At 38.5% G+C, this 16218-nt stretch overlaps 1 protein-coding gene and 2 pseudogenes across 7 annotated transcripts in view; 1 reads left to right on the top strand and 2 right to left on the bottom strand.

The window, feature by feature from the left end:
* The window catches only part of FANK1 (fibronectin type III and ankyrin repeat domains 1), a 144136-nt gene that overhangs the window by 76481 nt on the left and 51437 nt on the right, over positions 1 to 16218 (top strand). The window lies entirely within an intron of this gene.
* Positions 1799 to 2268, bottom strand: LOC108310772 (annotated as a pseudogene). The gene has a single exon (XR_001827909.1). The product of XR_001827909.1 is annotated as a 60S ribosomal protein L23a-like (transcript).
* On the bottom strand, positions 3348 to 3552 carry LOC108310774 (annotated as a pseudogene).

The following is a 16218-nucleotide window of genomic DNA, read 5'->3' as shown; positions in this document are numbered from 1 at the left end:
AGACATATATGAAACCAGCAAACATGAAAAAACGCTTATCACTGGTCATTAGAGAAATGCAAATAAAAAGCACATTGAGATACCATCTCATGCCAGTTAGAATGGCAATCATTAAAAAATTTGGAGACAACATGCTGCAGAGGATATGGAGAAATACAAACACTTTTACACTGTTGGTGAGTGTAAATTAGTTCAACCATTGTGGAAGACAATGTGGCAATTCCTCAAGGATCTAGAAATTGAAATACCATTTGACACAGCAATCCCATTCCTGGGTATATATCCAAAGGATTATAAATCATCCTATTATAAAGACAGATGCACACATATGTTCATTGTGGCACTGTTTATAATAGCCAATACCTGAACCCAACCCAAATGCCCATCGATGATAGACTGGAGAAGGAAAATGTGGCACGTATACAACGTGGAATACTATGCAGCCATAAAAAATGAGGAGTTCATGTTTTTTGTAGGGACATGGATGAATCTGGAAACCATCATTCTCAGCAAACTAACACAAGAATAGAAAATGAAACGCTGCATGTTCTCACTCATAGGCAGGTGTTGAACAATGAGAACACATGGACACAGGGAGGGGAACATCACACACTGGGGTCTCTTGTGGGGGGACGTGGGACAGTGGCGGGTAGGGAGTTGCAGAAGGATAACATGGGGAGAAATGCCAGATATAGGCAATGGGGATGGAGGCAGCAAACCACATTGCCATGTATGTACCTATGCAACAATCCTGCAAGATGTGCACATGTACCCCAGAACCTAAAGTGCCATTAAAAAAGCAAAACAAAACAAAAAAACACACATCTTCCTATCTCTCTGCTCCCTTCCCTTTACACTTCCCAGCCTGTGGTATCCTCTGTTCTTCTTTTTACTTCTGTGTGATTAGCATTTTTTTAGTTTCTATATTGGTCTGTTTTCACACTGCTATAAAGAACTACCTGAGACTGGGTAATTTAAAAAGAAGCTTAATTGACTCACAGTTCTCCATTGCTAGGGAGGCCTCAGGAAACGTACAATCATGGTGAAACAGGAAGCAGGCATGTCTTTGGGGGTTTTACCATGTTGGCCAGGCTAGTCTTGAACTCCTGGCCTCAAGTGATCCACCAGCCTTGGCTTCCCAAAGTGCTGAGATTATAGGCATAAGCCACCATGTCCAGCCTGTTTGCGGTTTTTGGAGGAACCTCCATACTGTTTTTCATAGTGGCTGTACTACTTTACATCCTACCAAGAGTGTGTGAGTTCCTTTTTCTCTGCATCCTCAGTAGCATTTGTTATTTTGTCTTTTTGTTATTAACCATCCTGCCTGTAGTGAGATAATACCTCATTGTAATTTTAAGTTCAATTTCCCTTATAATTAGTAATGTTGAACATTTAAAAAGTATATTTGTTTGCCATTTGTGTGTCTTTTGAGAAGTGTCTGTGTAGATCATTGGCCCATACTTAAATTGGATAGTTTGAGAATACTAACAAACGGAAAGACATCCCATGCTCATGGATCAGAAGGATTTTTTTTTTTTGAATTAAGCACAAATTTTATTTCCAAGCTCTTCAAAGATTATTGCAAACACAAAGTAGTCTTCTAAAAGTGTCCCAAATCAAATCAAAGGCACAGCATCAAAATAAAACACTTGTGACATTAAGAATTCTTTTAGATTGTAGTATTTCTACATTCTTTTGTTTTTAACTGTTTACAATATTCTGCAAGTCATATTAAAACACTTCTTTTTTTATGGTGAAAAGATATACATATATTTAGAATTAGCCAGCTGGACTCAGTTTAGATGATCCCAATTTTGTTGGCAACATCCAAAGCATCGTAATCAGGAGCCAGTCGAACATATGCCTTCTTCTCTCCATCAGGCCGAATCAGGGTGTTGACCTTGGCCACATCAATGTCATAGAGCTTCTTCACAGCCTGTTTGATCTGGTGCTTGTTGGCTTTAACATCCACAATGAACACAAGTGTGTTGTTGTCTTCTATCTTCTTCATGGCAGACTCAGTGGTCAGCGGAAACTTGATGATAGCATAGTGGTCAGTTTGTTTCTCCTGGGGGCGCTCTTCCGAGGATATTTGGGCTGCCTCTGGAGTCGCAGTGTCTTGGGCCGCCGGAAGGTGGGTGACGTGAGGATCTTCTTTTTTTTGTGGCTGTGGACACCTTTCAACACTGCCTTCTTGGCCTTTAAAGCCTTCGCTTTGGCTTCGGCTTTAGGAGGGGCAGGAGCTTCCTTCTTCGCTTTCGGCGCCATCTTGTGAAAAGGGTCCAAAACACTTCTTATGAAATGGGCCAGGCATCGAGGCTCATGCCTGTAATCCCAGCACTTTGGGAGGCCAAGGTGGGTGGATTGCTTGAGGTCAGGATTTCAAGACCTGTCTGGCCAACATGGTAAAATCCTGCCTCGACTAAAAATACATTAAAAAAATTACCTGGGTGTGTTGGCATGCACCTGTAATCACATATCAGTTACTTGGGAGGCTGAGGCAGGAGAATTGCTTGAACCTGGGAGGCTGAGGTTACAGTGAAATGACATCATGCCACTGCACTCCAGCATGGGTGACAGAGCAATACTGTCTCAAACAAAAAGATATGAAATAATGTGTTTTTTCAGGTACAAACATAACTACAAAGCAGAGGAACTTAAGAATATGAAGACTGAATCTGCTTCATCCCTATATAAGATGGGACAACCTAATGCCCAACATAACATTAATCTTTCCAAACAAGTTTGCTAAGAAACAGTTCCCATGTTAGTTGTTAAAAAATGAAACAACCTTCTCATTCAGAAAAATCAAAACATCAGTCAGTTAGTGAAGTCTACTCTTTTCCCTAGCAATTTGTACTTTGTCTTCATTTAGAAATGGTAAATTCATGAATAGAACAAATTTTAAAGAATTTGGTATAAAAATATTTGTCTGAAATAGTAAATATTCAGTTTTTAAATAAAATAGTTTTTTTTTTCCTAAAATGTAAACATCCAGTAAATAAAACATACATGATATTCCAGGTATAGAAACATCATTAATTCACTTACAAAAGAGATACATTTTGGCATATCTGCTGGTAAAGTTTTTGTGTGTTTTACATATGAAGCACTTCATTAAAAAAACAAAAAACAAACAAAACAGACTATTATTCAGAGCTATATTCCTTAGTTGAGTAGAAACACCAATTTCTTTAGAATTTTGGTTATAGGACCAGGACACAGGAAAGGTCTGAAATAACTAAATGTCACTTGACTAGGGAAAAGTCTTCTCTTTAGACTTGGAAGCAGTCATTTACCACTTTGTGCTTGAAGGCATTCCTCTACAGATGTCTTTCCTAGAGTCTTCAGAGGAACGCACAAGATCTGGGCTCCAGGAGTGGGTTACTTCCAGCTGGAACACTGAGCAGCAGTGCGTCTTTCAGGCATTCTGATGCAGTACTGTTGCAGTTCTGCAGCTGCCTGAGAGATCTGGATTCTCTCCACACCGACCTGCAGCTTAAGCTGCTCCAACAGACGCTGCAGGGCACTCACACTGGCCCTGGAAGACATGGCAGCAGCACAGTGCTCCAAGGGCATGCTAGGTGGGGTAGCCCTGCTAGGCCCTGAGTGTGGTCACTGCCAAATGACCATACTATCCAAAGCAATCTATAGATTCAATGCAATCTTTATCAAAATACCAATGACATGCTTCATAGAAATAGAAAAAACTTAAAATCTATATTGAGCCACAAAAGACCCCAAATAGCCAAAGCAATCCTGAGTAAAAAGAAAGCTGGAGGCATACACTGTGAGACTTCAAAATATGCTACAAAGCTATAGTAACCAAAACAACATGGTACTGGCATGAAAACAGACATATCGACTAATGGAACAGAATAGAGAACCCAGAAATTAATCCATACATCTACAGCCAACTGCTTTTTAAAATTTTTTTTAGTTTTTGAGACAGGTTCTCACTCCATCTCCTAGGCTGGAGTGCAATGGCTTGATCATGGCTCGGCTCACTGTAGCCATAACCTCCTGGGCTTAAAAAAACTTCCTACTTCAGCCTCCTGAGTAGCTAGGACTACAGGTACATGCTACCATGCCCAGCTAACAATTTTTTTTTTTTTTTTTTTTGAGACAGTCTCACCCTGTCACCAAGCTGGAGTGCAGTGGCTTGATCTTGGCTCACTGCAGCCTCTGACTGTCTTAGCCATTCTCCTGCCTCAGTCTCTCGAGTAGTTGGGATTATAGGCATGTGCCACCATGCCCAGCTCATTTTCGTAGTTATAGTACAGATGGGGTTTCACCATGTTGGCCAGGATGGTCTCGATCTCCTGACCTCGTGATCCACCCGCCTTGGCCTCCCAAAGTTCTGGATCACAGGCGTGAGCTGCTGGGCCTGGCCCCATCTAACTTTAAAAAATTTTCTGTGGAGACAGAGTCTCACTATGTTGCCTAGACTGATCTTGAACCCCTGGGCTCAAATGATTCTCCTGCATCAGCCTCCCCAAAGTACTGGGATTACAGGCATGAGTGACCATGCCCAGCCACCAACTGATTTTTGACAAAGGTAACAGGAATACTCACAGGGGAAAGGATTCTCTCTTCAATAAATGATGCTGGGAAAATCAGATATCCATATGCAGAAGGATGAAAATAGACCCTCACCCCTCACCCTATATGAAAATAAACTCATAGGATCAAAGACCTAAATGTGTAAGATCTGATACCATAAAACTACTACAAGAAAACACAGGGGAAACCCTTCAGGACATTGGTCTGGGAAAATATTTTATGAATATGCCCTTAAAAGCCATCAACAAATCACTTGAGCCTAGGAGTTTAAGACCAGTCTAGGCAATATAGTGAAACCCTGTCTCTACAAAAAATAAAAATTAGCCAGATGTGATGGTATGTACCTGTAGTTCTAGCTACTCAGGAAGCTGAGGCAGGTGGATCACTTGAGTCCATCAATTAAAGTCTACAGTGAACTAGGATCGAACTACTGTGCTGTAGTCTGGGTGATGGAGCAAGAACTTGTCTCTAAAAAAGCACAGGCAACAAAAGCAACAATAAATGAGATTACATCAAACAAAACTCTACCCAGCAAGGAAATGATCAACCAAGTGAAAAGGCAGCCTATAGAATGGGAAAAAATATTTGCAAGCTATTCATCTGATGGGATTAATATCCAAAATACAGAAGGAGCTCAAACATCTCAATGGCAAAAAAATGATCTGAATACTTTAAAGGCATCTCTGTCAGCTTACATGCTTCAGAAGAGAGGTATGCTGTCTTTGTTTTCTGTAGGCCCCCTTGCAACCCACCATGGCTGCTGCTAAGATTTTCCACTGAATTCTAACAATTAGATTAGAATGCTACTTGGCATAGTTTTCTTAAGTTTATTCTGCTTGAAGTTGTTGAAGTTCTTGGATTTGTGGGTTTATGCTTTTCATCAAATTTGGGAAATTTTGACCATTATTTCAAATCATTTTGTTTCTTGTTTCTCCTCTTTTCCTTGGACCGCAATTACACGTATGTTAGACCACTTGATATTGCCCTTTAGGTCACTGGTGCTCTTAATTTATTCTCAGTCATTTTTGCTGTGTCCTTTGTTTTGCCAATTTTTAAAATTGCTATTGCCTTTCATTTACTGATATGTTTTTCTGCCAAGTATAACCTGTTAATTCAGTTTTTCAATTTTGTGTTGTATTTTTTAATTTGTAACAGTTTTAAGTATTTTTAAACTATTTTCTTATCACACTCATGTTTATCTTCTTGAAAACAGCAAAGTTTTAGTAGGATAATGTATTTGTTAACTAATTCTATCATAGATGTCATTTCTGGGTTTATTTCTCTTGATTTTTTTCTTTCTGCTATTGGTCATATTTTATTTCCTTGCCTATTGGTGATTTTTAAGCATATTTTTATTATATTTTTAGAGTTCCCATATAACCTGCACCCATTTTTCCTCATTAACATTTTACATGAATATGGTACATTTCTTACAAATAACAAATCAATTTTAATACGTGGTTATTGGCCAAAGTCCATACTTATTCAGATTTTCTTAGTTTTTACCTAATGTCTTTTTTCTCTTTCATGATCTCATCTGGAATACCACATTATATCTAGTTGTCATGCCTCCTGAAGTTCCACTTGGCTGTCAGTTTCTCAGACTCTGCTTGTTTTTGATAACCTTTATAAGTTTGAGAAGTGCTGCTCAGGTATTTTGCAAACGTCTCTCAATTGGAATTTTTCAGTTTTTTTCTCATGGATGGATTTTATAGATTTTTTTTGGGAGGAAAATCACAGAGGTAAAAATGTGTTTTTCATTACCTCAAATTAAGAATATATACTATCCACATAACTTCTGTTGATTTTTTTTTTCTTTGGGACAGAGTCTCTCTCTGTTGCCCAGGCTGGAGTGCAACGTCCACCTCCCGGGTTCAAGTGATTTTCTTGCCTCAGCCTCCTGAGTAGCTGGGACTACAGGCACCCACCACCACACTGGCTAATGTTTGTATTTTTACAAGGTCAGGAGATTGAGACCATATTGGCCAGGCTGGTTTCAAACTCCTGATCTCAGGTGATCCACCCACCTTGGCCTCCCAAAGTGCTGGGATTACAGGCATGAACCACCGCACCTAGCCCTGCTGTTGATTTTTTAATCATCTGGCTGAAGTCGTGTTTGTCAGTTTTCTCCATTGCAAAGTGGCACTTTCCTCTTTCTTTCCATAGTACACTTTTTGGAAGTCTCTATATGCAACCACACTTAGGGAGTGAGGAGTTACATTGCAGTTCCTTGAGGATAGATTATCTGCATGTGTTATTTGCATGGTTTTGCCTCTTCTTCTGTGTTTATTCACTCATTTATTTATATCAATATGGACTGAGGAATATTTTTTATACCTTCAGTTATATCCAATGCTGCTTAATTTGTTACTCAAATGTTCCAGTTTTGGGCATTGGAAGTTTTCTCAGTTTCTCCTGTGTCTCTTTGGCATACCCCTTATATAGTGGGATGGCCTTTTTTTTTTTTTTTTTTTTATTAGCTTATATTTTGGCACATTAAGATGCTCTAGACTCATTTTGTATAATTTCCTGCCCCCAGTCTGGAATCGGCTATTTCTCAAAGGAGTCCTGGAAAATGTATTAGTGTTACTTACCTGTTTATATACATATACCTGTAAATGCTTGTTTATATGAGCTAAAATTAAAGTTCAACTGATATCTCTAACTGTAATTTATTACCACATGGATCATTCTAGCCTCCTTTCTTTGCTTATATGTAAACTCCTGTTCCAGCAGAGAAATCTGGCCTTCGTCATCTGCCATTAATTTACTTAGTTGTTCATTTCCCATATGCATGAACAGCAATTTCAGAATTTTTAAGCTGTATCTCTGTGAGACATATGTTATCAACTAGAGTACAGTGCTTATGTTCAGTTTCCTTTGCTTTTAGTCTCAGAAACTGCATTCATTGCCAGAGTTATTTAGGACAAAACCCTTTCCCCTCACCCTTTCAATAAGGTTGTTTCATCCATTTGTAACACAGCTAAACTGTACACGATTTTGTTAGATATATGTATCTTGATATTTCTTGTATCGTCAATATGTTGTCATCATCTGCATTCTAACCTGGGATTCCCCAGCTTCCTAAATGCTTCTCTAAATTTTGCAAGACTAAACTTCATTATTTGTATTGTGAGGTTCTACAGACCTTCACAAATGCTGTGTCATATAGCCGCATTCCAGTATCATAAAGAATAATGGCTAGGCGCAGGGGCTCGCACCTGTAATCCCAGCACTCTGGGAGGCTGAGGCAGGTAGATCACAAGATCAGGAGTTCACAACCAGACTGACCAACGTGGTGAAACCCCATCTCTACTAAAAATACAAAAATTAGCTGGGTGTGGTGGTGGGATACTGTAATCCCAGTTACTTGGTAGGCTGAGACAGCAGAATTGCTTGAATGTGGGAGGCGGAGGTTGCAATGAGCTGAGATCATGCCACTGCACTCTAGCCTAGGCAACAGAACAAGACTCCATCTCAAGAAAAAAAAAAAAGAATAGCTTTACTGCCTGAATAAAATCCTCCATCTGTAACTCTGTTCAACCCTTTTTCCCTCTTCTTCAGCTCCTGATAATCACTGATTTTTTACTGTTCCCATAGTTTTACCTATTCCAGAGGGCATATAGTTGGGATAATATAGATGTACCTTTTTAGACTAGCTTCTTCACTTAGAAATATGCATTTAAGTTTCCTCCATGGCTTGACAGCTCATTTATTTTTATCATTGAATAACAAATATTTCATTGTAAAAATATCACTTTCTCCATTCACTTACCTAGGGACCTATTGCTTCTAGTGTTTGGCATTTATAAATAAAGGCATTGTAAATATTCATGTACAAGTTTTAAAATAAATTGGGCAATTACCGAAGTGTATGATAGTTGAATCTTATAAGACAATGTTTAACTTTGTAAGAAACTTCCAAAGTGGCTGTACCATTTTGCAGTCCCAACAGCAGTGCATGAGAGTTCCTGTTGCTCTGCATCTTTGCTAGACCTTGGTTGTGGTAGGCTTTGAATGACAGCTGTTCTAATACGTGTATAGTGGCATCATGTTTTAATTTGCAATTCCCTAATGACATTTGATGATGAGAATCTTTTAGTATGCTTATTTGCCATCTGTACATCTTTGGTAAAGTGTTCATTCAGATCTTAATTTCTCTTTCTTTTTTGATGGAGTCTTGCTCTGTTGCCAGGCTGGAGTGTGCAGTGGTGCGATCTTGGCTCACTGCAACCTCTGCCTCCTGGGTTCAAGCGATTTTCCTGCCTCAGCCTCCCAAGTAGCTGGGATTACAGGCGTGCACCACTACACCCAGCTAATTTTTGTAGAGATGGGTTTTTACCATGTTGGCCAGGATGGTCTCAATCTCCTGACCTTGTGATCCGCTCACCTCAACCTCCCAAAGTGCTGGGATTATAGGCGTGAGTCACCCAGCCTGGCCCAGATCTTAATTTCTTAATGGGACTTTTTTCTTATTGCTGGGGTTTAAGAATGCTTTGTATATTTTGGATACAAGTCTTTTATCGGTTATGTTTTGCAAATACTTGCAAAATGCCTTCATTGTAAAAATTGGTGAATTCATTTATTTTATTGTTGTTCTGGGAGGGAATTTTAGTTGATATGTAGTTCTCTGGACAGCTCCTTTTCTCTTCTCTCTGTAGATCTTACTGGACTACTTTCTGGTCTGCATTGTCGTCATTGAGAATTCTGCTGTCAGTCTGACATTCCTTCATGATGACGTGTGTGTGCTTTCATTTTGGGGATCATATTATTGCCTTTGATGTTCTACTGTTTCATTTTTATATGTCTAGTCAGGTTTTTCTTTTTATCTTGGTATGTTTTGCTTCCTGGAATTTGAATTCATATTCATACTTTTAATTAGTTATGATGTATTTTTCTTTAAATATTTCCTCTCTTCTGTTCCTTTTATTATTCCTTTGTGCTTCTCTGATTAAATATATATAAGATATTTTGATTTTTAAAAAATGTCTATGTTTTCCATATTTGTTTTGGGTAAATTGGATGAGTTATTCAGATATGTAATTATCTTTTTTATCTTTGCCTTATTTGCATTTAGCCCACCTACTTTATTTCAACAGTTTTTTATTTTAGGAATTTCCATTTGCCTTTTTTCTCAAATACTTCTGCTAATTTCTAGCTCTTTGTTTAATATTCAATTTGTAATAGAATCTTCTATTTCTTTAAAGTTTTGTACATAGCTCTTGGATATTCTGAATCTGACACTCCAGCCTCTTTGTTTCATGGAGGGTGTACATCTCTGAGTGTAGTTTGCCTGCCTCCCTTTGTGTTTAATCTTTGATCTTAAACTGGCTGGCTAACTTGGCAAGTCCTTCCTTAGAGGGCATTTGCATTTGCCTCTGGAGGTAGCCAAGGGGCTTATCCAAACCATGGTCATACTGGATCCAGTGGAGACTTTTGTTCTGGGCAAATCTCGGGTTCAGCTTCGATTTCTTGCTGCTTTCCAAGTTCGGTATCCCCACCACATGGCTGCTGTATTCATCTGGCCTCACGATAATCTTACTCCTCCATCTGTGTGCAGATCAGGCCTGCTCTGCTTCTCCACTGCTCTCCCTGCCTGCTTCTCTGGTCCGGGTCCTCTCCCTCTCCAGATTCCTTGGCTCCTGTCCTCTGGGTGCTGCTGTAGTGGTTTTGGAACATGGAGACACTGGTTTCTGTTCTTTCTGTTTTCCGATTGATCTGAGTTCTGCTCATATTTTAAAGTTTTTATTTGGTGGCAAGAAGGTGTGGGAAGAAAGGGTGGGATGTCCCTGGATGGTTCTTTTACATTTTATTAGAAATGCCTCAAAGGATGCATCCCGGCCCAAGTTTAATTGTTGTAGAGTGGAGAGTCCTTCAGAGTAGGACAGTTTTTGATGACTGAATCTGATCACTTTTCGTGACCTGTCATGCTCCTTCCCTGGTACCACCTTCATCATATTTGCACCTGGATTACTGAGTTGCCTCCTATCTGATCTCCCTGCTCCTGCCTGTGCCTGACGTTGGTCTGTTTTCAATATGGTGGCCAGAGGGATCCTGTTAAAACCTAAATCTGATCATGTTGCTCCTTGTCTCAGAATCCTTCACTTGCTTTCCATAACGGTTTTTTGAGATTTATCTATGTTATCGCCTGTACCAACAGTTCATTTTTATTGCAGGGTAGCATTTTGCTCTGTGAATATAACATTATCCATTTATCTGCTGATTGGCATTTGGCATGTTTTTAGGTTTTGGTGATTATGAATAAAGCTACTCCGAACATTCGTGTACAAGCCTTTGTGTGGACATGCTTCATTCATTTTGGGCAAATACCTAGGAATGGAATTGCCAGTTGATAGGGCAGGTCTGTATTTAACTTTGTTAGAAGTTGCCAGTTATCTAAAGTGGTTATACAGTGTCAGGTTTCCACCTACAGTGGATGAGAGGTCCAGTAGTTCTACATCTTCACCAACATTTGGTATTTTCAGTCTTTTTGAATTTTGGGCATTTTTGGCATTTTGTTGCTATTTTTACTAGCATTTCCCTAATGACTGGTCATCTTACTATATCCTTATTGGCCATTTGTCAATTTTTTTGTAGAAGATTATTTCAAATTTTCTGCTTATTTAAAAATTGGGCTGTATATCTTCCTATTAGTGAATTGTAAGCATTTTTAATATATTTGGGACATAAGTCTTTTCTTAGACATAGGTATCATCAATATTTTTTCCCACTCTGTGAATTGCCTTTTAATTTTCTTGATGATTTTCAAAAATCAGAGGTTTTTAATTTATTAAAACTCAATTTATCAAATTATTTTCTTTCGTAGTTAATGTTTTCTCTGTCCTATATAAAAGATCTTTCTTATCCATGATTGTAAAGAATTATTTCTAACATTCTGTGTATTTTGCTCAGTATTCACTGAATGAATAAATTTGTTTTTATACTTACCCTACATCTGTATGTATTTATAGACAACAGATTATTTTACATATTTCATAAGATAACATATTGAATAGGATCTGAAGTAAAGCATAGTAGTTCTAAGTAGATTGTAAATAACAGATACTCTAACTTATCTAACAGAGTATCAGAAAATGGATAGTATCTTGTGATATAAACATATCCCAATTTGTTTATCCATTCTTCTGCTGAAAAGGCTAGTTCCAATTTTTTATCACTACAGTACTGATGCTACCATGATCATTCTTGACTGGGTCTTCTTGTATACATGTGTTAATGTGTCTTTAGACCTTATAGCTGGTAGCAGGAGATGGATAATCTTCAGGGGTCTTTCACTTGAAATTACATACAGTTGGTACATTGACATGTGCTCCTTAAAGAGTATTTTGGCAATATGTATCAAAATTAAACCTATGCACATAAAAAGCTCAATTCTACTTCTAGGAATTTGCCATAACATATCTAAAAATATTTTCATCACTATGTAAAGTGATGCTCCTTAATTTAAAAAGGCAAGCTTGGGCTGGATGCAGTGGCTCCTGTTTATAATCCCAGCACTGTGGGAGGCCAAGGTGGGCAGGTCAGATCTCTTGAGGTCAGGAGTTGGAGACCAGCCTAGCCAACATGGTGAAATGCTGTTTCTACTAAAAATACCAAAATTAGGCTGTCGCCATGTACCTGCTACTCGGGAGGCTTGGGAATGTTAATTGCTTGAACCTGGGAGGCAGAGGTTGCCATGAGCCATGATCATACCACTGTACTTCAGTCTGGGAGACAGTCTTGCTCGCTCTCGCTCTCGCTCTCGCTCACTCTCTTTCTCTCTCGCGCTCGCTCTTGCTCTTACTCTCAAACACACAGAGTCTTCCTTTGTGTCACACGCATGTAAGCTGCAAAACAGTACCTTGAATATGATGGCTTTTTGTAAAACTTTATGTATCCATGCTAAGTAAATCTTTGAAAGAATTTCACCAAGCTATTGCTAGTGGTCTTTGGGTGGTGATCTCTGGGGGGTGGGGGGGTGTGGATACGAGAGAACTTTCATTTTCTGCTTCAGTGTTTCTGAATTGCTTGATATACGTATTTTTAAATAATAGGTGTTGCTTTTATATAAGAAAAGAACAATGCCATTTTGGGAGAAAATATGCTTAAGAAAGAAAAGAAAAAGATATATCAATAAATATTTTAAAAAGTTTCCAGGCCAGGCATGGTGGTTCATGCCTGTAATCCCAGCACTTTGGGAGGCCTGAGGTGGGTGGATCATTTGAGGTCAGGAGTTCAAGACCAGCCTGGCCAGCATGGTGAAACACCATCTCTACTAGAAATACGAAAATTAGCTGAGTGTGGTGGCGTGCACCTGTAATCCCAGATGCTTGGGAGGCTGAGGCAGGAGAATCGCTTGAACCTGGGAGGCAGAGGTTGCAGTGAGCCGAGATCATGTCATCGCACTGCAGCCTGGGTGACAGAGTGAGACTCTGTCTCAAAAAATAAAAGTTTCCAATATCTGAATATTTATTTTTGCTTCTGTTTTGAGACAACAGAGCATTCTGGAATCCATATGACTGCATGGCATTTATTACATTCCTCGTTCATCAGGGTTATGCCTAAATGCCTCACACATCCCAGTATGTGTCTTACTCTAGTATGTAAATGTACATCCCTCTCAAAATTCAAATTACAAAATAATTTTGTAATTTGAATTTTGAGAGGGATGTACATTTACATACTAGAGTAAGACAGGGTGAATCAGAACAAAAATTGGTGGCTTAAAGATAATTTCAAGTGGAAGTCCCCTAAACATTTTTAGGAAGTTTAATGAAAGAGTTGAAGGGGGTGTTAAGTGTTGACAGAATGGGAGCTTGAGGAAGGAGGTTGGAAACGGAAGAAGAGGGAAGCAATACCTAATGGGAAGATTAAAGAGATTTATTTGTATTCAAACTGAGATTAAAAGTGTACATTTGTAGCTAGTGCAGAGAAAGGGAAATACATCTATTTTCAAACTCTTTTTTTCTATAGAAGATTTTTGGAAGGACAACTATGATATAGTAGCTGCCTTTGCATTTTATTTGCAGAATGGGTTTAGTTACTGTTTGCAGTAGGGATCTGTACATGAATCTTGGCTATTAAAACATGCTTGGAGCCAAGAAACAGACGAATATGAAAACAGTCCCATAGTAGAAGCAGGGGATTTGTTATATAGGATGTTATTCTGGTAAATACAAAGAAGAATGGCCATTATTTATAATTAGCATCTGATTTATGATCCTGGCTATTTTCATACAGGTTGCAAAATACAATTTACTTTTCTGTGTATACCCTGGTAACTTATTTAGAATGAGTATGTTTGGGGAGATTTAGGGCACAAAATTTGTCTTTATATGGTAAGCTCTGCCAACCCTTCTGTTTACTACTGTTATTGTAAACCATTGTAGGAAGCTGTTAGAGAAGCAGGGACATGGTTGTTGACATGGTTTGGCTCAATGTCCCCACCCAAATCTCATCTTGATTTGTAATCCCATAATCCCCACGTGTCATGGGAAGGACCCAGTGGGAGGTAATTGAATCTTGGGAGCGGTTTCCTCATGCTGTTCTTGTGATAGTGAGTTCTCATGATGATTTTATAAGGGGCTTCCCTCCCTTTTACTCAGCACTTCTCCTTCCTGCCACCATGTGAAGAAGGAATTGTTTGCTTCCCCTCTGCCATGATTGTAAGTTTCCTGAGGCCTCCCCAGCCATGTGAAACTATGAGTCAATTAAACCTCTTTCCTTTATAAATTACCTAGTCTTGGGTATGTCCTTACAGCAGCATGAGAATGGGCTAAGACAGTTGTAGACTATAAAGAAATCCCGGTTTGAAGAGCAACAATGTGAGGCAGATACTATGAATTGATGTATAAACAGAAAATTACATTTTCCTTAAAAATTACAACCTTTAAGGGGTTGTCTATCAGGTATGTCAATCATGAGGATTAGGTTTTTCTCCAGAGGGCTTAATATTTGTTGGACTACTGTACTGATATTAAGATGATTGGATTCATTTTCAGGTTTGGATTTGCATGGGGCAAGTTTGCAGTGCACATTACTGGTGACTTAAGTGGAAGAAGGAATCCTTTTTCTTGCTATTATGTTCTTCATTGCCCTCTCTGGTCTGTTTCCTTGAGATATGAGCTCGGATGTCTCTCAGCACCTCAGTTATTTTTCTTTAGAGCAATCATCACAATTGTGGTAACTTTTTTGGGGGAGGTGTGGGTAGTGTCTTTGTTTAATGTTTGTTTCTCCTGCAAGACTTCAGATTCAATTAGGGCAGAAAGTATCTTGCCCTCCCTGTTCTCAATAGGTCTACCACATAGTAACACTCAAAAAAATATTGTGGACAAAGGAACAGTGAATGAATATTGGCAGGCCAGGAGAAGGAAAACAGCAGTAGAGAGTGATTTAGGAATGATCACTGACGTAGTCATAATCACCCTTTAATACCACGTTATGTGCTAAAAAAAACAGGATTTCAGAGATTTTTATGTCAGTATGTGTCATTCCATTTTAGTTGTGTGAAGACAGGCTCATAAGAATCTGATTTCCATAACTAGCTGGATCAAGAACTTTTATTGGGCTCCATGGAGGGCAGCATGACAAACCTGAGTTGAAAGCATCACATCCTATGGGTGACACACACAAACTAGGAGGTGGGTTCATGTGATGATGGGAACTCACATGACAGAAATGTTGGAAGCCTCTGTTTGCATATTGGAAGTTAGTATCTAATTTTTACACTTCCTGGTAAATTATACGCAGGGTAAATGTGGTTATGCACCAAAGGCCATAGAATAAAATGTGCTACATATTGTGTGTTGACACTACTTACCTGTCATGGTTAAATTAATTGAAACTTATTTTAAGGTGTGATAAAACAGAATCTTATGGATATTTAAATAATATCAGATCAGCTAAGATCAAACAACTATGAATAGCACTAGGGTAGAGAGTGAATAACCTCAGCTCACTCTCCTCCGAGAGTTTTGTCTCTGCAGTTGACCCTCTGTAACTGTGGGTTCTGCTCTGCACATTTAATCAACCATGGGTTAAAAATATTTGTGGAAAAGAAACTCTCAAAAATAATAATACAGCAACAAAGAAAAACACAAAAAATACAGTATAACAACTACTTATGTAGCATTTACATATTATTGTGTATTATAAAAGTAATCTAGAGATGCTATAAGGTATGTGGGAAGATGTATATAGATTATATGCAAATACTATGCCATTTTATATGAGGAACCTGAGCATCCTTGAATTTTAGTCTCCTTGGGGGTCCTGGAACGACTCCTGAGGGGAAACTATAGTCACATTGAAACTATACTGGAATATAGAAAATACTAAAGATGCATAGGTCTCAGGATTTCTGATTTTGAAGCTGAACCACCTTTATATAACATTTTAAGATAATTTTGCAGTGCAGCTTACCTGGATACCTGTTTAGTTGGGAGAAGGGTAATGCAAAAATAAGGATAGAAATATAGCCATGTGTGAAGTAGTTCATTCTTTTATTAAATAGTTCAGACATAAAATATGTAAAATACTTACATGCCACCATCTAGCTTAAGAAACAAAACATTGCCGACAAAATTACTTTTTTCATTCTATTTTTCTCTTCCTCTGTCTGTGATAGTTTGTTTTAATCAAATATTATGTAGATTG

This window comes from Cebus imitator, unplaced genomic scaffold (assembly GCF_001604975.1).
Source record: "Cebus imitator isolate Cc_AM_T3 unplaced genomic scaffold, Cebus_imitator-1.0 Scaffold107, whole genome shotgun sequence".
Taxonomy (NCBI): Eukaryota; Metazoa; Chordata; class Mammalia; order Primates; family Cebidae; genus Cebus; species Cebus imitator.
Note: the sequence above shows the minus strand (reverse complement) of the source record. Positions and strands in the feature narration are given on the sequence as shown.